Raw genomic sequence first — 27,026 nt, 5'->3', positions numbered from 1 at the left:
TGCACTTCTGCTCTTAGTTCCCCAAGTAACTGGGCTAGCTGGTCGGTATCCGAGGTTTCCATAGCGCCTGGGCGGGAGTTTTGCGGTAGGCTTTGCGTTCTGTAACGCTCACCTGATTCTCGCAGAGGCGCCGGTCTTGACTGGGCGAATACCGTATCTTCAAAGGTGATGTGTAACACACGGTTGGCTCTTTGGGCTGGACCTCTGTGCACTGTATGTCTGACTCGAAGAGTAAGATGTCTGCAGATAGAAAATATGGGATTAATGAACTGGGGTTCTTGGGTGTCTCCCTCTTCTTCCCTTTCTCTTCTCCTGTAGAACCCCAAAGGTTAACGCTCTCACCTTAGGTAAGTGAACGCCGAGCTCTCCATCTGCCTCGGGGCAGGGTGCCGTAACCAGTTTCTTCACTGGATAAGGGTGCAGGCCTCTTGACCTCAGAGGACTGCTGTCCGTCGTTTATTGCACGAACTGTAAGTTCCGAGTATTTCAAATGTCTTTAAAAGTCTTTTGTAATGATGTCTCTTGTTTTGCAGGGTTCCTGCGATGGCGGATGACGGGCTGAAGTGAGTTGAGGATGGAACCCGTGTGAGGAATAGAAGCGCCTGGAAACACGTAAGTAAGCGCTTGTTGCCTGCTTCACGATGCGCACTAACTGTCCTTTTATCTTGCAGGTACAAGTTCGGAGCTGCTGAAGGGTGCCGGAATACCCACTGGGTTCGGCGTGGGAAGGAGTAATGGCACGTGAGTAATAAAGTTACCCAATGTCTTTAAACGCACCTTCTTTTGTCTTTCAGATGCGGGATGCAGCGCCGAAGGCCTCCGGAGCGTGCGAAGAGTTGGTAAGCTTTTGTCTTTCAGATGCCGGAATGCAGTGCAAAGACCTCCGGAGCACGCGAAGAGTAGGTAAGCCTTTGTCTTTCAGATGCCGGAATGCAGCGCGAGGCGTTGGTGACAACCGATGGACCAGGTAAGAGAAGCGCTGTCACTGAAGACCGTAGTGCTAACCTGTTCTTTCTTGTCTTTATAGGTGTTGCTGAAGACTGGATTCAGGATGGTAAGCCTTTTTCCCTTAGGCCCAGGATCAGATGCAGAAGACACGATGAGCGTTCTGCTGCAGAGGATGCAGAATAACGCAAAGCAAGATTCATCCATCGGGTGTGGTTTAAATAGCCTCCTGTAGTGCTTAGGTGTCTCCTTCCACAGCCTCGCCTAGGTAAGAAAAGAGTTCCTGCTTTCCAGAAGAGTTCCAGTGTTCTGAACTTAGGGAGTGGCTCCTGCCCCACCCAACAGGAAAAGTAGTCCCAAACAGAAGAGGATTAGAGGCTCAACTGGCAGGTAAGTAAGCAGCATGGTCTGCTGCAGGTAAGTCCACCCAAGCATTATGAGCCCAGCGCTTCCAGCGCTGGGACTGGGCATATTTATGAGCCTGGTGCCACTGGCGCCAGGACAGGGTCCAAAAGGTCCCAATTGGGACTGGTTGGCACTCGGAACCTGGGTTATGGGTCTGCTTCCAAGGGAGTTGGGTAAGTCCTGACCTTTTGGAAGCAGAGATCATGACAGTGCAGGGGGACATGAGTGGGGGCCTGCTGGCAGGTGCCCCTCACTGCTGGGGGGTGGGGGTGCTGGGGGACATGTGTCAGGGCCTGCTGGCAGGTGCCTGTCAATGCTGAGGGGGTGGGGGGCTGGCAGACATGAGTGGGGGCCTGCTGGCAGGTGCCCCTTACTGCTGGGGGCTGGGGGTGCAGGGGGACATGAGTGGGGGCCTGCTGGCAGGTGCCTGTCAATGCTGGGGGGGTGGGGGGCTGGGGGACATGAGTGGGGGCCTCCTGGCAGGTGCCCCTCACTGCTGGGGGGTGCTGGAGGACATGAGTGGAGGCCTGCTGGCAGGTGCCCCTCACTGCTGGGGGGTGGGGGTGCTAGGGGACATGTGCCGGGGCCTGCTGGCAGGTGCCTTTCAATGCTGGGGGGCTGGGAGGGCTGGGGGACATGAGTGGGGGCCTGCTGGCAGGTGCTCCTCACTGCTGGGGGGTGGGGGTGCTGGGGGACATGAGTGGGGGCCTGCTGGCAGGTGCCCCTCACTGCTGGGGGGTGGGGGTGCTGGGGGACATGTGTCGGGGCCTGCTGGCAGGTGCCTGTCAATGCTGGGGGAGTGGGGGGCAGGGGGACATGAGTGGGGGCCTGCTGGCAGGTGCCCCTCACTGCTGGGGGGTGGGGGTGCTGGGGGATATGAGTGGGGGCCTGCTGGCAGGTGCCCCTCACTGCTGGGGGGTGGGGGTGCTGGGGGACATGAGTGGGGGCCTGCTGGCAGGCGCCCCTCACTGCTGGGGGTGGGGGTGCTGGGGGACATTTGTCGGGGCCTGCTGGCAGGTGTCTCTCAATGATGGGGGGTGGGGGGGCTGGGGGACATGAGTGGGGGCCTGCTGGCAGGTGTCCCTCACTGCTGGGGGGTGGGGGTGCTGGGAGACATGAGTGGGGGTCTGCTGGCAGGTGCCCCTCACTGCTGGGGGGTGGGGGTGCTGGGAGACATGAGTTGGTGATCATATTGCAACGTGACATGTGGCTTGGCTGGGGGGCATGCCCATGGTAGATGGTCTGCCTGCGGGACATGACCAGGGGTGCAGGGTAGTCGCCTGTGGTGTGGGCTGCCTGCAGGGGCCGTGGAGGGGGTAGAGGGGACACCTGGGAGGACCCACACTGCCAATTCACGTGTAGGACTCCCCGCGCACCCCTGAAATACGCGTTCCCCGCTCTGACAGCAAAATCGCATGTGAAACTTCATGCGCAGCCCAGTAATACACGTACCCAGGCCAATCGCGTCTAAAACTTCCCACGCACCCCTGAAATACACGTACCCAGGCCAATCGCGTGTGAAACTTCCCACGCACCCCTGAAATACAGGTACCCAGCCCAATCGCGTGTGAAACTTCCCGCGCACCCCTGAAATACACGTACCCAGACCAATTGTGTGTGAAACTTACAGCGCACCCCTGAAATACACGTACCCAGCCCAATCCCTTCCCACGCACCCCTGAAATACACGTACCCAGGCCAATCGCATGTGAAACTTCCCGCGCACCCCCGTAATACACATACCCTGCTGAAATCGCGTGTGAAACTTCCCGCAAACCCCAGTAATACACGTACCCTACTCGCACAGGCCCTTTCGCGTGTGAAAATTCACGCGCACCCCAGTAATACACGTTCCCCGCTTAGCGTTTGCTGTTTGGCAGTCCTGTAAACTGGTCCAGGGTTAGCGCAACCCTTTGCGCTGAATTGGGAATTTTGATGGCTTTTCCTTGCACAAGGGCATTATTGGGGGCGTAACTGGTGCTGCTGCAGGGTCGCTGCGCCACTCTGCTCCACGGCTGGTTTTGGAGACTAAAATCCATGAATACGCTGTGCAAGGAAATCGATTTTAGCGCACGCGGCTGGTGCAGACATTCGCACGCGCACACTGTGCGCCAGCCGCGTGCGCCACTTTTGTGCGAAATTCTATGAATTACCCTGTTAGTAATGAGACAGTCTGTCAGATAGTTCAGTCTCTACATGCAGTTGGCATGCATACATCTTGCAGGTTACAGATTCACTTTTCAGTGGGTCTGACACAGCTTTTTACCCTTGCAAGATTAATAAAGTGAAGTAAGGTAGTAGTAACTTAATTTTTTACAGCAATACAATGTCTGAATTTCATGGCACTTATCAGACTCTTGTGAATGTTTTGGGTAACAATAACGACCCTCTATTGGTTGTCAGCAATGAATGTAACCTTTACTTTTTGTACAAAACTGTTTTTTCACTTATGTGTATATCGAATATGTATATATATTCTAGAAGGATGCCTATGCATCGGCTTCCCCTCTGAACTCTTGGACCCCAACGTAGTGACTGATGTCACAAGCATTTTATCCTCATGTCTAATATCTGATGCTGTTCGAATGAGTATATATGGCTCATGGTTTAGGTTTGTGAAAAAAGATATCGGCATATTTGTAAAATAAAAACATCTGTGGTCGTTCCCATGTTCTAAAATTGTGCTTTGATTCTATGAAAATCAACCAGGAAGCCTCACCACGACAATTTGCCCTTTTCCACTTTCCCATAGGGGTATTTTGAAACAGTACAATAGAGGTGTACCAGACCGTCCCTCATGGACATTCCACCAGAAAGTAATTTAAATGGTTATTCCAGGATCTGATAATGCGATTTGCGTAAAGAACAAGTGCACAGTTCTTACTAGCACTACAATATATACTGGAAGTGATCATTGTAAGTGAACATCGTAAAACTGTAAAAAGTGCTAGTTTAGTTTACAGTGTAAATACGATTATGTTCCGTTTTTCCAACCCCAGCACACACTGCAGAGCCTCCCACAAGTGGGCGTCATTACAAGTTGGGCGGTGTGGGTTAAATGAAGCAGTATTACTGTATACCACTGCATTACCGCACCGCCCAACTATAGGTTTGGCGGAAAGTTGGAGGATTCACCTCCAGCCATGAGCTGGAGGTAAATCCGCCAGCTTTCTACCAAATTTTTAGCAGAATTACTGCTGCGGAATTACCACTGTGGTAATTCCATCAAAAATGCCCCATTGAGTCATATGGACTAAAATAAAATGGGGATTTACACTGCCACCGCCTCTTGTAATCCAGTGTTAATACTGCTGGACCAAGTGGCAGTAACGGTAATACAGTTTGGTGGTATCTGGGTGGTTTTACCACCAAACCCCTAATGAGACCCATATAATGGTGACATTCCTGCAGGACACACAAGATACAAATATTTGTTCCAGTTACCAGGCTGGCCCTAGCGTGGGAGATGCCTCATTCTACATTTTACTAAAAAAACAGCACTCACCACACATTCAAGATATTTGTGTTTTTTCTGTGGTTGTGCTGCTGTTAGCAATGGCTGGGCTAGCGCTAGCAAAAGCCTACCTAGCAATATGACTCTTGCCACAGAGAGCGTGAGAGAGACAGAGAGGCAGAGATAAAGTGAGATAGAGAGCTAGAGAGACAGAGTGAACAAGAGAACATAAAGTTAGAGAGAGCAAGATGGATATGCATATGTTATTCAGAGTACAGCTAGCATATACGAATATTACGGAGCTGCGGTCAAGCTTTTTCATGTAAAGCATGCACATACCAAGACACACCATGATCAACAAACATATGCTTACAATATTTCACTCAGAATATCGTGTGTGTAAACAAATTCAGCAGAATAGTCATTGACAATAGACAACTCATACAAGACCACACCATAACAATATGCTCAGAATAATGAGTGGAATAAGAAGCGCAAGATCAAAATGCATCTCATACAATTCTGCACAATATCTATGCATAACAGACACTGCATACAAGTTCCTATCGTGAGCACACAATGACAAACAAGAATGCATTTTGAAAAATACACTGTGACTAACAGACACATAATACTACTTTATGGCAAAATAGCCATAAAAACAACCAGTCCTTACCAGTCTACACTATAAGCACACCATGAGCAAAAACACACATTTGGAATAATACAATAATGAAAGAACTGCACAACAGCCATACACAAAAAAGAACAAATAAGTGGAAAACAAGTTTATAATAACAGTTAAGGTTATTATCAATAAAAGGGGACGTGTAAAAAGGCTGGGAATGCCATTATTAAGAAAGTACATGGTATTTCCCTAATGTAAACAAAGTCCATCCAACAACAAATTAAACCTTAACTCCCAGCACACCACTGCTTCACAACACTCAATTTAAATATTAGGGAGTTCACATCCATGTTATAGGTGAAGTGAGTCTTGAGTCTTGAGTCTTGAGTTCCGTTTAGTTGGGAAACCTGTTATTTTCAACTCAATGAAATGGCTAAATTGTGTTCTGAATGATCTTCCATACTGAGGAAAAGTTTATTCTGAAACATGCACTGTGCTATGGGGACCCCCTTTCTGTTTGGTGGAAAGCATTGTTGAGATATTTGTTAATACGTTGGTCTTTTCACCAAGTTGCAATCCCTGATCTAATGTTCTCTGGCATACAATCACACCTCACAATTCTGGGACAAGAAACCAGCTGTCTTTGTAGTAAAAACTCAAATATATTTTAATGAAAGAAACTCAAAGCAAGTCAACTTACTTTATACAGGCGAGGTCATCCCAATCAGTTACATTAATTTTGGGAACCTATGTGCACAATTAGAATTGCCGTGCCTGTGACCTCCTCACTGAATGTACAAAACGCATTCAGTCACACAACAGAACTATTAAGGATATTTCTGATTCTAATTCTAAGAAGAGGATTTAACTTCAAAATTCAATCTTAGTCCATAGTTAAATTGCTGCTTATGAGACAGTATATTCAAACTCTCTTTAATTAACATTTACATAATATTAGTTTCTTTATAATCAATCAGCAAGTTTAGAACATTTTATTTTCTCCTATTTCAAAAGCCAGCATTGTTACCAGAAACAGGTTGCATGCCTATCTTTGCTATTCACATTCAATAGGAATCAATCCCCCTCCACACCACCTGGTAAATATGGTGATGAGGATTGCTAGTATGTGCATGTCATTTTAAGGCAGTCTAAAATCAAAAATGCATTTCATCTAATTCTGCAGGTCTTGGTTAGGAAAATAGTGTTAACAATTTAGAACGCACAGGATATTGGGTCATTTTTCTGTATTCGGTATCAATATAGGAAAACGGTTTTCCGATTTTCTAATACATGGATGAGTACCGCTTCCACTTTACTTTGCAAATTGGGTCCCACAGGTGCAGAGTCCTTCACCTACTGTGCAATGTCAAGAGAGAGGAGAACATATAATGTATAGTAGTATTTAATTTCAATGGCAATGGAAATAGCTTAGCAGAACTCTGTGGCACCTACCCATTCACTGTTAAGTAACTATGGCTTTCACTGGTCACAAGTTATCAAGTAGTTCTCTATTTAGGCTATCAAGTGTGGCCAGGGATTCCCAGCCTCAAGGGGTTGACTATGCTTGTGAATACTGCAGGATTCAGTATATTTTAGCTAGCATTTACAAAATGCTGCACTGTCCGCCAGTGAGAAGCACAGCACATTTCTCCACTCAAAGTATTCTATTGGAAATGGGCGACCCCTAGAGGCATCATCTCTCCAGTTCTCTCGCACTCCAGGGACTTAGCAGGGCAATGATTCTAGGGGACTTATCTAATTACATTTGGGTGAATTGTATATTCAATATAAAATAATTCTTTTAGGAACTGAGTCAGAATGTACCCTCATGAGTTTTCAAAAAACATCCAGTTAGCCTCTCTTCCAGATAATAGTCTCCTTATGCATATAACCCAATCCTCCAGGTAATATCCAGGCTCATCTCTCATCCATTTGGATCAGGTGTACCCCTTCTATGCAGCTTTTGATTCCAGAGTCAGATCCATACTTGCTCCCTGTGTGGTTCCCTTTGTATCATGGATGATACTCCTATGCTTTGTCATGAATATGTCACACTTTTTTATTGGTCAAATCTTTTCATTGGATTGCTTGAACATGAGACGCTGCCATAGAATGCACCCCTACAATATTCATAGGCTGATCAAAATTCCATACATGTGAAAAGAAAAAATAATACTTTTGCATACAAAATCATTTTTTTCCATATTTCATTGAAACAATATACCACATTGATGAAATATGGATTTCTGGGACACACCAGCACTTATGAATGTTGAAACACGTGGCATGAGTTTGGTCGATCATTTTTTATAAAGTTATTAATGTTCCAAATTTGAAAAATGATATAAAAAGTAAGCAATTCAGATTTTAACTCATGATAGATGAATATGTCATGATAGTATTAAATATTTCCATTTGTTTTCTGCATTATATATGGTTGTGGATATATTAAAACATTTTTAAATGCATTTGAAATGTAATTAAATGGCATATTATATTTATGAGCATGGATTAATTTGTTTGGGTTGTGTAACCCTCAACTAGCAGGCCTTTCACTTCATGATTAGCTTTGATTTTCTGGCAAGGACATCCGTTGTTTCACTTTCCATTAGGCTGACCATCTGGTGGTCCTTATGAGGATCCATGGTTCAAAGGCGACAATCTAAATGTACCACATTTCGGCCTCTGATGGATTTTTAAAATGAATTTATTAGAAATACTCCATTGAAATGTTTGGGATCTTTCTTAACTCAGAGGCCTAGTCAAAATGTGCCTTTGTATTTGTGGGATTTCTGTGAACCTAATGTGGTTTCATGGTAACAGACAATAAATCTTTCACCACCGGCGAAACAGTTAAATCCACTCCCAAGGCTGAGTTGAGCAAAAGTTTAGTTTAAAATCAGGTTAGAAGAAAAACAACCATTTGCTAAAGAAATGTTATAAAGCGATTGATTTCTTATATGTATATATATTCAGTAAAAAAACGTTGTTAAAGGGGCGTTATGGTTAAGTTGCGCTACTAAAAACCTATCAGATTCAGTAAAAAAACTTTGTTAAAGGGACGTTATGGTTCCAAGTAAAACCGCAAAACCCCTGAAATTCGCCAGTTATGGTAAACTAACAACCATAACTCGCGCCACCACCGTGCACTGCTAAGACTAACACCCAGGACATCAAAGATGACATCACAAATGTCATTGATGACATCACTGATGACATCACATGTCTGGCTCCCCCTTTTTTCCTTTACTGACATATCTAGGCCACATGGTTTTCTTCAGTAACAGTCAGGAATTAAAAGTATGAAAGGTAGTATATTTGTAGACTTATCCTTCAAGTATGTTCTTACAATAATTCCCTTAGGGTCCAGTCATATCATATGAAACATATACATAGGGGAAGACACAAGCATGAAAGACAGCAATCATTTCTGTGCATTAAAATTATCAGTAGAGTTATCAGCACTTTCTGATAGTTCTGTTGTTTTTTTATTACTGTACTTTCCCTGTATATGCACCCATTTTTATATCTTGTATTCACACTACTTTCCTTAGGGTCCAGTCACATCATGCGATGTATATACATAGGATAAGTAGCAGCTTTGAAACAGAGCAATCATTTCTCTGCATAAAGGTAATCAGTTAGGTTATGAACACTTTTTGCTACTACTGCTGTTTTTTTCTTACTTCAATTTCCTTGTATATACTCATATTTGTATGTGGTGTTGTCTCTTTGTGTTTTGTCTGTAATAATGCAATTATGTAGTAAGTGGGTTTTATTATCTACTTATCACATGTTTCACAGTATGCAAAAGTCTAATAAGAAAACAGTTATCATTTCACTATTCAACATGGGAAGCTTATGAATATTGAACCTCCATCATGTATGCTGCACACAATGCCTATGTTTCTACATGAGCACCTTAGTATACTGGATTGACTAATTAGCCCTTGATATTTATTCCAATGATCTTTGACACTTTTTTTTAATTAACATTACAATAAGAAACCCTTGTACAGACTTTTCATGAAAGGTAAATGCACATGTGATGTCATCAGTGATGTCATCAATGAAATTTGTGATGTCATCTTTGATGTCCTGGGTGTTAGTCTTAGCAGTGCATGGTGGTGGCGCGAGTTATGGTTGCTTAGCTTACCATAACTGGCGAATTTCAGGTTTATTTTGGTTTTACTTGGAACCATAACGTCCCTTTAACAAAGTTTTTTTTACTGAATCTGATAGGTTTTTAGTAGCGCAACTTAACCATAACGTCCCTTTGACAAAGTTTTTTACTGAATTTCATAGGTTTTTCATAGCGCAACTGAACCATAACGTCACTTTAACAAAGTTATTTTACTGAATTTCATAGTTGTTTAGTAGCACAACTTAACATTAATAACTTTGACTTTATGTACATGTAATATGGAACATACTGAACCCTTTCTACTGAATTTGACTGTCTGCGGACATGTTCGGACAACAGTAGCACCACCTAAAAACTCTGGGGGGGTATGTGTAACTGTTATATCATAACATAGGAACATTTAACAAATTCACAAAGCAGCACACATACAAAGTATATGTAGTAATACTTAAGAAATGTAATCCATATATGTAACACACTAACCATTCATTTAAATACAATATGTTCTAAAATGGAATATACCAAAAGAAGATAAAGTGGCTTCCAACATAATTACCTCACAGACACTCCACAACTAAGAGCAAGACCAGGCGTACAGACTACTCATCACATATCTTACCTGAAATAGTAAGTACACTTCATTTTACTCATATATTTATAAACTTTCTGTATTAGATAAAAAAAAAATATTACTTTTTTGTTTTCTCACAGAAATGTGTAGTACTCTGGAGTGGCTAGAGGAGCATTTCCCACGAGAGGAAATGTCAGAAGATAGTGCACCTAGTGGTACACACTTTACTATATAAACCAATTAATAAATATTATTTTTTATACATTCAACATATACTTTTTTTTTGTACAGACCATACAAAAATTGAAACTACTACAGAAAAAGAAGCGGTGGATAACACTCTGGAACACATAAACGAAAAAATGGACCAACTTATGGCAAATTTTACCAATTTAAAAAACTTTGTGGAAGATCACTTAAAACTAAAAACAAGATACCATTGTCCCACCTGTACTTGTCCCCCCTCACCATATCCCACTCATTTAACCCCAAACCCTCTCCATGGACCAAAACGTTTTGATGACATTTCCATCCCTTCTTCACCTGATCCCAATTATGTTGAAATCCCTAATTCTCCTGTTTTTGTTTCCGTTTCTGCCCCACCTTCTCAGTCACAAATTGTTAATATATGTCAAATAAAGTTACTTTTTTAGTTAATTAGTTTCAGTTCTTTTTGTTAAAACCAATTTAGGTGTCCACGGACAGCGCGGTTGTTCGGTAATGTTCGTAAATAGACGAAAATGTAAGTGTCCTGGGGACACTATATCTGTCCGTAATGTTCTCATGCAAGTTGAAACTTTTCTGAGAACACTCGTAGTGTCCTGAAATGTTCGTAAATAAACAAAAATGAAAGTGTCCTTAAGAACACTATGCCTGTTCGTAGGGTTCGCTAGCAAGTTAAAACTGTTCTAAGAACTCTTGTGGTGTCTTGAATTGTTCGTAAATAAACGAAAATGGAGGTGTGCTGGGGACGCTATGTCTGTCTGTATTGTTCGCAAGTAAGTTAAACTGTACTAAGAACAAACGGCTGTCCGTAACTGTTTGTTTTATTTGTGAGGCACTTTTAATTATTTCAAGACCCGAACACTGTCCGTAGAACATCAACGCGCATGCGCAAAAGCAATGTCCGTACATTGGGTGTCCTGCGGACAGCCGCTTCCTTAGCGAACATGCTCACGAAGCAATCATGTGACCGTGCCCACGCTGATCGCGTGTTCTGAATACAGACACCATTTGTGTCCCCGAACAGTTTAAAAGTACATTTCCAAGAAATCCACAATATTTCTCATTAAAAACTCACCATACCACAAATCCCACATACTAATCCTAAATTTCCACATAGTTTTTGTGACTTTTTGAACCTTTTTTGGTGTTCGATCTGTCTTGCGGATGGCGCGCATTTTCGCGAACCGCGTACAAGCACCCCTATAAAAGACCACGCCCTAGAGCTCATTCTCATTGTGTTTCTGGCTATTCCACAGAGCACACTGCATTTTGCTGCATACTTAGCAGATTTTGAGATTTCCATCTCCAAGCCGATGACATCCATGGCTCCACTATTGCCACCTGGTGCTACATCTGCCTCAGCACCACCGCCACCCCCTCCACCACCACCATCTCCCCAAGGGCCTGAAGAGGGGAACAGGAGTGAGGATACAGAGGAGGAAGAAGAGGATGACGAGAATGAGGTAGAGGAAATCCCTACTACCCGCCCTCAGCGTGATTCTTGGGTGTGGCGGTTGTTTACCGTTCATGGGAATGGTTTTAAGGCTCGTGCGAACCGTGTCACCTGCAATGAGTGCAAAATGGTACTCAGTCGCGGGAGGCATGGTTCGTACAGCTTTGGGACCACTACCATGAAGCGACACCTCAACTCAATCCACACTGGGGCCATTCGCCAGGTTGTACCTTGCGAAGAGCGTAGTAGGTTGATTGCCTCTACTTCATCCTCTGTTTCTGATCCTGTCACCACAAGGAACACCTCTGTGGGATAGCGTCTTCCTCAAGCTGCCTCACAGCCATACAGAATTCTGATGACCCTTACCTTTCAAGGGTCACAGTTGTATGTATGTACTGTGACACAGTACTCTGCAGGGGGGAGCGACTTCGGAGTGCTTTTGAGACTATCGTCTCACAGCACGAGAAGACCTGCTCACTACCCAAATAAAACCCACTCTACATCTTCCTCTCTCAGCTTGCCCTTTCTTATCCCTGTGGTTGGTGTCCCCCCTATCCCCTCCTTTCCCCTCCTCTCCTAGTGTGTCGTGTATAACAAACCAAAAAAAATACAAAATAACAAAAATCAAAAAAAATAAGGCTCTTTTCAGAGCCGCCTTTCACAGTTAAAAAATAGAAGTGAAGATAAATGAAGCAGGGCCCTTTGTATTTCTTAAAAGTCCGAGGACAGTTCGCGACCATAAAATAAAATGGGGTACTACCCTATTGTAACCATTGCATTTTTCTCTGGGAGGAAGAGGTGGCTCTGAAAAGAGCCTTTGGGAGGTGTTTGTATGTCAAAAATTATAAATACTTAACACCTACTTCAAAATGGATGCTGTATTTCTAAAAAAGGTTGCAATGCATTTTGTACATTTCTCAGAAAAATCTGATTGCCAGCATAAGTAAGATGGACTCCATCTCTGCGAAAAATGTATGTACTACGAAATATAATATTTTCATTGTGAAAAGAGGACATGCCAAAATCTCTTAGGAAGGCACAAACAGCCTTATTAACATTACACCTTGCTTTCTCCATTTGTGGACCACATGAGAAAGAACAAAGCCACATTTGTCTCTGTGCAATCCGTGAAAAAATTACTTTGGAGTTTGGAAACATGTCCATGATCTTCTGAATTCCTTCTTTCATTGCAAATTGCAAAGAAATTCCAGACACATGTCCTAAACTGTTCCCTCCACAATGAATTACAATTATGTCTGGATGTTCCTCTATCTTCAAAGTTGCACAGAGAGTTAGCAAGTCCAACCACTTCATTCCATGCACTCCATGCCAGTGCACTTCCACATGTGCGAATCCAAGATCTATAGATACTCCAAAGTTTTCTGCATGCACCTTCAACCAATGTACCCACGAGTCTCCCAAAATCCACACAATCTGTTTTTTGAAACACTCAGCCATAGCTATCTTATTGGATGTAGCTAAGAAATCACACGACCATTCACAAATCCAATCCAAGACCTCTACATGTAACTACATCAGCATAGATCAGCACTGCAAATGTACGGTGAATCTCTCGGAGTACAAGTCTCATACAATTGGCAAGCACGATCTACGAGAAATACTATACAAGTCTCCAAGATTTCTGTCCATATCCATATGCATGAACACAAACTACAGGTATGAATATTTTCTATACAGTACATGAACACATTTTCTAACCGACGTTTACCTTGTATAATCTGTAAAATGAATCTATGATCATTTTTTCATTGTCCTAAAATGAACTGTGACTTACAAACCTTTATACCGTTTAATTTCTTCATACACACACACACACGCAAATAATGTTAAACTAACATTTTTGAAATAAAATATATAGACTACATATAATCAAACAAAATTACATGCACACTCTATGATCAAATCTCAAACAATAATATTTGTACAAACACATAATTGGTTTTAATTTTTTTAATTTATATAATTACTTACATTTATATAGGACAAGCAGGCTATGACATTGACTCACTGTTTTGTGGAAAAGCAGGCTATGACATTGACTCACTATTACGTGGAAAAGCTTAGTTACAGGAATAGTGGTATACAGTGGTACATTATGAATTTCACAAGCCATAGTAAAGATATTTTTTTACTACAGTTAGCCATAAGATAGTTTTAATGGTTTTGAGGAAGGCGCTGAGCATTTCAATTTTAAAAATCTATGTCTAAATTAAAAACAGTGCTATATACAAACCAAATTACTAATTTCTTTCTTTTTACAATTGCAGTGAAGACCATTCTCCTGAAAAGAAGCAGCCGAATTTGAAGTACAAAGAACAACTAAGAAGCAAACTGCTCATTTTAGAAAAAAAGTAAGTAGAATGTTACCATAATATTTGAATTATTACTCAAACACACTGTAAGGTTAATTCATGCTATTTCTGTGCCTAAAAATAGAGATTCTGCACCATTCTGACCAAAAATCCCCCCGTCTTAAACAGTGATTTACTGGCAGAATGGCCCACAAATTCCTATTTTTCAACACACAAATTACCTAACTCAGCCGCTAGAATTTAGATGTTGTAGAACAAACAACTGTTTTAATTGTATAGCTTTAAATATACTATTTATACTTCTCCACACCACTGTCTTACTTTTTTCTGTCATCTGAACCCCAGTTTAGTAACACATTAATTCAAGAATACCCATCCCTAGTAGTTGTACTTCCCAATGCACAATCACACACCATTACATACATCTTTATCATCTTACTCAAACACTCATGCACACAACACACATGCATTGCAGAACGCCCCAACCCATACCTTCTGTATTTTTTTCAACAAACCCTAAAGAATGCCTACCAAAAAGCAACTCCGTAGAAAGGAACGCACAAGTAGAGCAAATGAAAAGAAAAGTCTCCAACATAAACATCCAGCTATAGCAGAATTTGTAAGAAAAGTTGAAACACAACAGCTAATACAGTCATGTAGTGAAACAGAAGAAGTTTCTAGTACAAAAACTTTGCCTCCTCTATCAAAAAGTAAAACAACCCAAAAAACAATTAACAGAAATCAACATCACTACAAATAAAACTTCTTCTAGAAATCTTGATATAGTACAAAGTAAGCATACCAAGAAAAGTATTTCAGCCAAAATGTTCCGTCACAAAGTCCTTCAAAATCTTATAAAAACAGGAGAGAAAGCAGGTTCAACACTTCAAACCTATCGTAGGAAAGTAATCTTAGAGGCGTTGATAGACAGTACAATTCTTCTCAAAAGAAAGTTATTTATTTTAGTGTTAAACAGAATGAAACCACTAACAAAACTAATAACTAAATTGCAAAAAAGACTTCTCAATAAACGAAATGTCAACAGAAATAACTTCTTAAATATCTGTGGAGGTGAATGGAGTCACACTACAAGCACAGAACCATACTTTAATGAAGAAGCGTACAAACAAAAGCAAACAAATACAATTGCCATACATAGCAGTGGTCGAGGTTATGAAAAAGTTAATAATACCATAATGGAACAAGAAGAACTCCTTACAAAAATATGCCCTGAAAACGTAGATTTACCCCTCCATTCAACTGAATCAGAACATCTAGTGTACAAATGGCCATGCACGTCAATGTGTAACATTCCCAAAAAAATGTTCAAGTCTTTACGCCAATTCTACAATCAATATGTGAAAAGCAAAGACAAAATCAAAATTAAACTACTGCAAAATATGGTTGCTTGTCCAGTACGCAAGTACACAGGACTACAATGACATTCATTGGCCTGCATTACAGGACCTACTTGCAAAACAACCTTCCATGATATCCAAAGGATATCAACACATCAGGCCAGTATAAGAAATCTAGTTTATAAAATGTACTATGCTAAAAGTCCTGCTTTAGCACTAGCCAATGTAAATAACATTCTTCTACATGGTACAGCAAAAGACCTACTAGAAGAAATCGACTATATCCAGACAAAATATTTTGGAAGTGAAGCCCACTTACAAGATGAAGTAGCTGTAAACCAACTTCATAACAATTCTGCACATGGCAATCTTTCACTACACACATACAAAAAAGAAATACTAAAATTTGAAAGTACTTCAGCTGAAGTACCAAACCACGTGTGTGTATGTTGCTGCAGAACTTTTATAAAAGTAACACAAAAACTGTAGACCTACCATACAAAATAGAAGACAATGCAGATTCTAAATGGTTTGAATTAGCTCTCTACCTTATAGCAGAAAACAAATACGAAATAACTGACCCCATAATACTTTGCAGTTACTGCACTACAAAACTTGACAACAACCAAACTCCTTCACGTGCTATCACAAATAACTTGGAATTATATCCACTACCAAAACCCCTTCAACAACTTAATTTATATGAGAGCATCATAATTCAAACAGTGCACCGATTTCAAGCAATAATACGCCTTCAACCAAAAACTGCAAAATTACCTCCCTCTGAATTAGTGAAAGGTATTTGTGGAAAAGTAGTGTATTTACCATTAGATCTAAAAGAAAATGTGCACACTCTAGGAGTGCAACGTCAAATGCAACAATCTTTAATTATCTTGGTAAATGGGGTGCCTACAAAAGACAAAAAAAATTGGCAACAACTGGTAGATTTACATAAAGTTAGAGAAGCCCTGCAATATCTTAAAGAGAATAATGAATATTACAAAGAAATTAATATTGAAGGAAACTTGAACGATACAACTGAAATAATTCAAGAGACACAAGAAGCTGGTAAATTTGAGCTCCTAGATCCTGCTACAATATCAAACACTTTAGACCATTATACAATTCACCCATTGCACTCTAATGACACCATAGAAGATGCACTGGAAACGTACCAAATGCGTCAAACAAAAGGATCACCAATCAGCATATGGGAAAAAAGTATAGAAGCACGTGCTTTTCCTCTACTCTTTTCTACTGGCAAAGGAGGAAGATACGATGATAGACCTATTCAAATATCAGCATCAGAATATCGCTCATTATGAATGTATTCTGAAGATCCCAGATTTCGACAAAATATGGAATACATATTCCACCTACTCTTTGAAAGTGAACTAGCAACTTTATGTTACGGAGTTGCACACATATTAAAATCAGGATCACACTTTCAAAATATGACAGCTACACAATTATTACAAAAAGTTCAACAAAAAGATGAGGTTTTACAAGCAAATCTTACAAATCTATTAGCAAATTTGTGTGGTACTAAAGAGTACTGGTTTCGACGTCATGGAGATGTACGTTGTATGATCAGAAACCTTGGCCCACCCACTTGGTTTGTTACATTAAGCTGTGCAGAATATGATGGGAAGATTTACATGCTTTCTTATGCATATCAAACGAAAACAAAACAAACATAGATATACTAACACCTGGAGAACTTTGTTCTCAGGATCCTGTAAATGTTTCAAGATATTTTCACCATCGCTTCATTGCTATGCTACATTTTATTTGTAATAAAACTGTTCCTCCCCTTGGAGAAGTGCAACACTTCTTTTGGAGAAAAGAATACCAAGCCAGAGGAGCACCACATGTCACATGCTTTTATGGATTAAAGATGCTCCTAAATTTGGTCAAGACAGTGATGCCACTGTTTTACAGTTTATTGAAAAATATGTCACTTGTGAAATTCCATCAGAATCCACAAATAGTGATCTTCATGCAAAAATGTTACAATTCCAAAGACACAAATGTGGCAAATACTGTCATCGCAAATACAAAAACAAAGGGACATACTATACCAAATGCCGATTTGGTTTCCCTAGACCAGTTACAAATACAGGTCAAGTGAACAACCTCATGTCTTCAGTTAGACATAGTGTTAAAGGTAAGTCACCTAAAAATACATATTGCATAAAAAGAAAAGAAGAAGAAAAATATATCAATGATTACAATGCAATCTTCGCCCAATTATGGAATGCAAACATAGATGTGCAGTACATTGCAGACAATTCTACTGCATTTGCACGATATGTCACAGCATACTTAACCAAATCAGAAAAGACAGAGCTCCAAGACCTCTGGAATGACCTGTCATCAGATAAAACAGTGTCTCAGAAATTATACAGCTTGGGCATAAAAATGCTGTCCCATAGAGAATGTGGATCCTATGAAGCAGCTGATCGATTAACTGGTACTGCATTGTATGGTAAATCTGCAAAATAGTATGGCTAAGTCTTGGTCCAGCTAAATCTAGAAAAAGAGTTCTAAAATCATACGAAGATATAGGAACAATAGCCAAACATGATCCCAACAGCCAAGACATTTTAAAAACAATTTATTGGACACATACTACCCAAACAGGAGTGCAACTTTGAAAACCATGTGTCTATACCACATAGCCCAAACCTACACATACAAAAATAATATAAAACCTGATGAACAAAACCGTAATACAAAGTGACAAACTTTGAAGGCAGCTTAGTAAAACTCACCAGACCAAATTTAATTAATCATATCAAATTGTCATTAAAGACTCCTCAAAATTAAGAAGTATATTACATGTCCCTGCTACAACTCTTTAAACCATGAAGAAAAGAAGAAATACTAGATAACTATGACTCATATGAAGACGCTTTCAAAGCAAATGAAAGCAGTATAACTGATATAAACTTTGCACAGTACAAAACAATGTTGCACAATGAACAGCAACACGAAGAAGAATTCCAGGCCCAACTAGATAAGCACACTCCTGACAATAGTCAACCTTCTGTCACAGGAAGCCAAGAACCACTGGGAGACCCACTAATAACAAATGAGGCAGAATTAGCTATGATAGAAGTAGAAAACACCATGTGTCAGTATGAAGATAAAGAAGACTTAACTATACTACAATCAAAGCTAAACAATGAGCAATGTAGCATTTTTCAAGAAGTAACAAAATAAATTGCACATGGTGTACAACATGAAACCAAAGAATGCACCTGTCAAAATTACAAACCTATACTATTGTATGTCAGTGGTGAAGCTGGGTCTGGCAAAACATTCCTAATCAAAATCATCAGTAAGTTCCTTCAACAATTGACAAACAACAAACTGTCAGCAGTTGTCACTGCCCCCACAGGTTTAGCTGCCTACAACATAGGTGGTGTCACTTTACACCGATTACTACTCCTGCCAGTAGAACACCAAAACAAATTAGATTATTACAAACTTTCTGCAGAAGCTGCAATGGAACTACGCAGAGTATTGAAACAAATGAAAATGCTACTAATAGATGAAGTGAGCATGGTCTCCAACCTAATGTTGGCTTTGATTCACCTCAGATTACAAGAAGTACTCAAAACAAACTATGAAGAGCTCTTTGCAAGAAAACACATTATTGTTTTTGGAGATCTTCTTCAATTGACACCAGTAAAAGGTGAGCCTATTTTTAAAACATTAAGACAAAAACTCTGCCGTAAAACTGTTGGCAGCATTGGAAATGTCAACCTTTGGCAACATTTCCAATACAGAAAATTAACAGAAAACATGCGCCAATCTGCAGATCTCACTTATGCCAACATCTTAAAAAGTATCAGAGTTGGTATACTTTCTAAAGAAGCAGAAGCAATATTGAAAGCCAGGCACATTCATGCACTTTATGGTGAAAATGCATGTGCTACAGATGTTATGGAACAATTAGCCCACAAAAATGTCAATTGTATGGCCTTAATGCCAACTCTTGCAAGCTGTTTCAGATTCAATGAAATAATGTTAAGTAAAGAAATGCAACCAATAATGGAAATTAGCGCCACAGACAAACTAGATGTACATGGAATGACAATACCCATGTGTGACCAAGCCACAACAAGACTAAATAGTTTAGAAAAATCAATCTCAAACACAGCAGGCTTGGAAAAGATATTAAAATTATCCTTAAATTGCAGAGTAATGCTGAAACGTAACCTTGACATGGACCAAGGACTAGTTAATGGAGCACTGGGTACAGTTGTTGGCTTTCAAACATACCCACGTGACAACAAAATTCAGTTTGTCAATATTCTCTTTGACAAACTTTCAGAAGTAAAAAGAATAGGACGCTCAACAGCTCGATTCCTTCTCTTCAAAGACATGTATGTATGCAGAGAACAATTTTCTCTAACTCTTGCATACACAGTCACCATTCATAAATCACACGGTCTTACCCTAGACAAAGCAATGATAGACATTGGTAACACAGTCTTTAAAGAAGGCATGAGCTACGTAGCACTATCATGCTTACGTACACTTGACGGTCTATTTCTAATCAACTTTGATGCAAGTAAAATAAACACTGATATTCCTTGCATTTTAGAATACAATAGACTTTGTTCACTATACACTCCCCATCTAAACACATATTCTGTTCCACAAAAAGTAAAACATTATAAAAGAAAAATAAATCAAACAGAAAAGCAACAGGATGTCACTGCAAATCCTCCAAAGAGAGTAAAAGAAAGTAATACTTCATCAAGTGCCACAAGCAAAAAAGAATCAATTAGGGAAAGTAAACCAGGTACGTCTTCAAAGAAGGAAGACAAACTGCAAAAAAAGCAGTCAAATACAGAACTAGCTGGTCCATTTAAACTCTCAAATATAGTTGGTGTAAATTACTACGCAAATGTAGCAATAAATATTCTATTTCAATTACCACCAATTGTTGAGAACATTTACTTACACAGTACAGACCCATTGTGTTTGCAAATGTTAGTACTTCACAGAAATGCAGCAAACAATCCTGAAAACACATATAGTGTTTATGGAATAAGACAACAATTGGGCTACTGTGCTGGAATAGTGAAATTCACTATAAACTCACAGGAAGATCCACAAGAATTTCTAATGTACTTACTATTAGTACTGGAAAACAAAAACATAACTATAAATGAAATCTTCCAGATTTCATTCATGTGGAAACATACATGCACTCTCTGCAACAATGTGCACAAGAACAAATCCCCAATGAACGCTTTGTGCATATATCAATACCTAATTGTGAATCTGTTCCATTTCAGCAACTTGTACAAAAATCAAACCATGGTAGATTATGTTTGACCTGCAATTCAGATAATCGCTCCACGTTAGTAATACAAACACATAGTAAATACGTAATACTAATGCTTCTACGTTACAATGCAGATGGTACCAAAAACAACTGCAAGCTGACTGGATTCACACATGGTCAAATATCACTTGGTAGGAAAACCTTCACAACAATAGGTATAATTTACCACGTAGGAGCCACAACCAACTCAGGGCACTACATTGCATATATAAAAAAGAAATGTGGATGGTTTGAATGTAATGATAGTACCATTACTCTAAAGCAGAGATTACCAGCAAATCTTACAAACGCTTATTTAATGTTCTTAAAACCAAAATTTGATAACTAAACTGTACTTAAACCTTAAGTACACTTGTAGTAAAAATATATAAACTGTCACAATATTCCAAAAGCTATCTAACTGCCCAAAGATGCTACAACAACTAATCAGATAAATTAATACCACTCAAATAGAGAAAAAAATAGAGTTAATTACGCCAATTGGTATTTAACTGTCCCAAAATTTAGAAATATCCAAACAGATAAATCAATACCACGAAATTATATCAAAAAATAAACAATTAGAATACGCCTACTGGTATCTAACTGCTCCAAAATTTTACAATATCCAAACAAATACCTAATATCTTACTGCTCCCAAAAACTAGAACAATCCAATGTATAAAGCATTAGCCAGAAACAACAAGTAAACACTGGAAACAAACAAACAAATAAACTGTAGCATAACAGAAAAAGGTTTTTTTTTATCCACCATGGATTTTTTTTCTCCCACAGACCCAGTGATTTTAGCAACAAACACAGAAACTGAGCAAATTGCACAGTACTCTGGTTTGTCATCTACTAAATATGAGGGTAAAAAAAAGACGAAAATGTTGATTGTACAATGTAATAAGTCTTTGTGAAATACTAATACTAATATGCTATTTTCTTTTATCACAGAAATGAACAAGAAAAACATGGACTCCCGTTACTAAACCAAATAGTAAGTATAACATGATAAATACAACCATCGCAGCATATCACACCCATACTGGCTTATAACATTGTTCCTTATAAATTTGTTTTTGACCCAAAGTTATAAGCCACTATGAGTGTGATATGCTGCGGTGCTTGTGGCCAGGGCATAGAGTCTTCGGTGCATGGCCAAATGGCCATGCACCCAACATTCTATACCCTGGCCACGACCACCGCAGCATATCACACCCATAGATGCAAGCATTGCAACCATTTTAATGTCCGCGGACACAAGGAAGTTCCTAGAACACAGTCAACTTGCCAGAGGACGATACGGACAGCGTCCTCAGGACACCCCCATTTTCTTTATGTATGAACATTTCAGGACACTGCAAGTGTTCTTAGAACACTTTCAGCTTGCCAACAAACAATACAGACAACGTCTTCAGGACACCCCCTGCAAACATTCCAGGACCCCATGAGTGTTCTTATAACACTTTCAACTTGACACCGAATCCATTCTGTTTATTTACGAACATTTCAGAACAGCCGTGTTGTCCGCAGACAAATCGAACACAACAAAAGCGTCTAGCACATAAAAAAATACAACATTGCACCTATCTCATACTCCCCCACCCTCCCCAAACACTCTTACACACCAACACACTCCACTAAATACAATTTTTAAACCAAGTTTCACCTCGCTGTCCGCAGTCGTCCGCGAATGCAAGATGTCGGGCGCCACCAAAAATCTGACGCGCTCCACGCCCCGCACCCCACGCCGTCCAATCAGCGAACATGTCGGATGTCCGCGGACATCGCGCAAGCCGCTCGGCCAATCAGGGCACTGTCCGCGGAGCGAACCGGGAAGTCTGTCCGCGGAGCGAACAGAGATATCACTAATGTTTTTGCCTTACATTTTGGTCATTTTTTACAAAACTACTGGACGGATTTACACCAAATTTGCAAAAGCATGCTTTCGAGACAAAGCCCCCGCTCCTGCCGCAAATTTGGTGTAAATCCGTCCATTGGTTTGGGCTGTAGGCGTGCGCAAAGTTTTTTCCCATTATGTCTATGGGAAAAAACAAAAGTTTTGGGACCCCCCTATAACTCTGCCCCCCCTGGACCAAACCTCCCCAAAGATTCAGAGTGGGCCATATACTTTATTTGCAAAGTTTGGTGAGGATTCGTCCAGAGGGAGCGAAGTTATAAGCCACCCAAAAAATGCTCTTCCTATGGAAACACCGACTTAACCATAACTACACATGGACGCTAATATATATATATATATATATATATATATATATATATATATATATATATTTCCAAAGTTCTGCTGCGATGAGCAACAAGAGAGTAGAGGAGCACTCTTCAAAGTCTGCAGAATAAAGAAAAATATAGCAGCATAAAAAATCCCAGTCCACCAGAGTTAAAAATCCAAATGACATTATTTTATTCGTGCATCATGTACATTAAAATCCCATGAACAAAAGGAGTTCCCAAGTGAAGAAATGCTGAAAATTCGGCAGTGTTATGTTTCGCGACCGACTTGTCGCTTGATCACACATTCTTTTCACCCATAATGCCAGTGTACATATAGAAGAGGCGTGTCAGGCAGCTGAAGCCCACGACATAAACTAGGGACTAGTACCTCGCGAATTGGCGTGCAGCCATATTGAGTTCCACTGAAGATGTTAGTCTTGCAGTAAAAACATGCCAATACAATGTTGGTGCAAGGCAACCTCATGCTGTTTTCCAATAAATGATGGGAAAGGGTGCGAGCAAGAAAGTCCCTGTCAGGTAGGCTGTGATCCACGGGTGGTGTACAGAGGATGATAATAAATACAGTAAATGTATGCACACTAATGGATAAACTCTGACCGTGTGAAACACTCGCACATGACTCGCACATGAGGAAATAAATGAAACAGAAAGTGAGGAAATAAATGGAACACAAAATGTGTTCCTTGCCGCGGGATATATTGTGTGATGGTGATCTATGCTCCGGTGTGTATATGCAAGTGAGTGGGTATGTAGACATCCAAACCGGAGCACGGGTAATCAGTGGCCGCTGCACTAATTGCAACGAAGTTACACAAGTTTAATAAGCAACCCGTTCCCATATTATAAGGAACAGGAGTGTGCGATGCTGATTAACATGTCAACAAGGGATAAACAATTACTTTCCATAATGCAATGCAACCAGCACCCAATGCTGAGAGTGTGATACCAATACAAGGTGCACATTATCTTAGAGTAATGGATCATATATAACTATTGCATTATTAGATAATAAAGTGCATAGTGCGATGCAACTCTGCATCGATTATTAAGGCCAAAGTGATGATGCATACATAATCTGTACATAACATGTTCTCAATTGACAAACATATTTCAAGAATGCATGACCTCATCTAGCAAATGGGCTCAAAGTACTGATTTATATACAACAATCGCGTAGCTGGGTAATAAAGAGCATAATGCAGTGCAACTCTGCATAAAGTGCTAATAATAAAGTGCTGGTGCATATATATATTCACTGAAAAAACATTGTTAAAGGGACGTTATGGTTACGTTGCACTAATAAAAACCTATGAAATTCAATGAAAAAACTTTGTTAAGGGGACGTTATGGTTAAGTTGCACTAATAAAAACCTATGAAATTCAATGAAAAAACTTTTTTAAAGGGACGTTATGGTTAGGTTGCGCTACTAAAAACCTATGAAATTCAGTAAAAGACTTTGTTAAAGGGACGTTATGGTTCCAAGTAAAACCGAAAAACCCCAGAAATTCGCAAGTTATGGTAAACTAAGCAACCATAACTCACACCACCACCGTGGACTGCTAAGACTAACACCCAGGACATCAAAGATGACATCACAAATGACCCCCCCCCTCTAATTTTGCCCCCTCTTGACAGAATCGCACAGAACTTTGCAAAACAATTCAGGATTAGTCCTAGAATAAAATTACAAAATTACATGCAGTTTCACTGAGTGGCGCAAAAGTTATAAGCCATCCAAAAACTGCTTTTCCCCAACCCTGTGATGCAGAAATAGGTACAGATGTCCTAGGACATCTGAGGTGTCTGCAAACACCACAGGACTGGCCCAGGACATCTGGGGTGTTCGCGCACACCACAGGACTGTCCCAGGGCATCTGGAGTCTTTGCGAACACCACAGGACTGTACCAGGACATCTGGAGTGTTCGCAGACTTTCGGGGGTGAAAGAACCTGCTTTTTGGCTTCTTATGGCCATATCCCATCCCATCCTCATCCCCCCCCAACTCCCCAGAGATTGTTTGTTGAGTTTGAAAAGTGAAATGCTGTTTTTTTTTTTTAAATCACTGCGCTGTTCGCGGACCACAAAAAAGTCTGCAAATCCAAGATGGCGGGAGTTTCAAGAAAACAGGTGCATTTCACGTTTTCTCACCATCCAATCAGCGGACGCGTCCCGGTGTTCACGGACCACGCAAAAGTCCACAAATGTTTTGGCCAATCAGAGGCCAGTCCGAGGACAGCACAGCCAATCAGAGGCCAGTCCACGGACCGAACATGGAAGTGAGTCCGTGGACCGGACATAGATATCACTAATTTTTTTCCTTTACATTTTGGTCATTTAAAAAGAAACTAATGGACGGATTTACACCAAATAAGAAAAAGCACGCTTTCGGGACCAACCCGCCTCTGCTGCCACAAATTTGGTGTAAATCCGGCCAGCGGTTTGGGCTGTAGGCGTGAGCAAAGTTTTTCCCATTATGTCTGGGGAAAAAAAGAAATTTTGGGACCCCCCCTATAACTTTGCCCCCCTCTGGACCAAACCTCACCAAACTTTGCAAAAAAATTCAGAGTGGGCCATATACTTTTCCTGCAACGTTTGGTGAGGATTCGTCCAGGGGGAGTTATAAGCCGCCCAAAAAGTGCTCTTCCTATGGAAACAGCAACTTAACCATAACTACATATATATATATATATATACTGTTTAATGAGTCATTAAAACAGACAGCTGGAAAAGCGAAATAGAAACTAACATCTACAGTTGAAAACAGTGAAATAACACTTCTGAAGGAACATGAAAAACTGTCAAAGAAGGAGATAAGTAGGTGGTGGAAGGAACATTCACTCCAAAACTATGTTGATGTCAAAAGGATCCCAAGGGGCTTAAGGATACTTACTTCACCCTCCTTTGAGGATCAGGATCCGGCCATGTTGGAAGAGTGGGGAGCTGCGACCAACTGTTGCTCCAAAAACCTGTTGGAAATTCTAATTAAATACGCAGGAAATGACCGGAGGTCAACTTTATCAAAAATTGCAGAGGTTGAAAGCCAACTAGCCAAAATCAAATTGAGTGAGGAAGGACAGAAACTCAAGAAAAACAGAAGGCAATTAAAAAAGTTTTGAGGAAGATATACAACAAAGGAAACAACGCAAATTCCTGCGAGATAAGGAGAATGGTAGAGTATATACGTTTGGGAGACATTTTGACCAAATGAGGGTAAAAACAAGAAGCAATATACCAGCAAATATTAGCACAAACAACACAATGGGTGCTAATGCACCAACCATTGAAGAGTCCTCTATATCAGAATCAGACATCACAGAGTGTGAAGGAGAAGAACCCACCATACGTCTTAATGTTTTAGAGGAGATGCGCCTGCTTTGCCAAGATGGAAGAACAGGCAAGCAGGCAAGGGGTGGAAAAACACGTGGCCAAGGAAAAGGAGGAAAACAAAAATGAGGAGGGGGCAGAGGGGCAATCAATACAGGAAAGAATATGTCAGGGAGACAACTTCGCTCTGGCAACTAGGAAATTACATTATACAAGCCAACACAGCTATGGCCATAGTCAACCTATGCAAGCACACCCTGATGGATAATCAAAAATAGCTACTGTCCTTGGGCATAAACTTCCTTCCTTCACCACATTGTGACTACCCACAAACAAGAATAGATCTAGATCATTTTATTCGAAAGATCAAACTAATTAAATTCTTCGCAGTGAATCCACCGAAAGAAAAATGGAGTGCCCCACAAGAGTGTCATGATCACTGCTTCCAAGGAGCCAGGATCAGCCCAACGTCCTTGGAAGCAGGCCCCTAACCCTGATCCTAGGCACCAGCCGGTCCCCACAGGGACCTTTTGGACCTTGTCCTGGTGCCGGTGGCACCAGGCTCATCAGAAGCATCGGTCC

General features: G+C 40.6%; 1 protein-coding gene across 2 annotated transcripts in view; it reads left to right on the top strand.

The window, feature by feature from the left end:
* IQCM (IQ motif containing M) overlaps positions 1-27,026 on the top strand; it is a 1,823,621-nt gene that overhangs the window by 244,168 nt on the left and 1,552,427 nt on the right. Inside the window, exon 1 of one of the 2 annotated variants that reach the window (XM_069631254.1) lies at positions 23,543-23,635. The exons of the other annotated variant lie outside the window; for it this stretch is intronic. The gene's annotated coding sequence lies outside the window, so the exon portion shown is untranslated. Of the gene's footprint in view, positions 1-23,542; positions 23,636-27,026 lie in introns of those variants that run through there. 2 annotated transcript variants of the gene reach the window in all.

This window comes from Ambystoma mexicanum, chromosome 6q (assembly GCF_040938575.1).
Source record: "Ambystoma mexicanum isolate Mex_15411 chromosome 6q, UKY_AmexF1_1, whole genome shotgun sequence".
NCBI classification, from domain to species: Eukaryota; Metazoa; Chordata; class Amphibia; order Caudata; family Ambystomatidae; genus Ambystoma; species Ambystoma mexicanum.
This window is presented reverse-complemented; position numbering and strand designations above follow the sequence as displayed.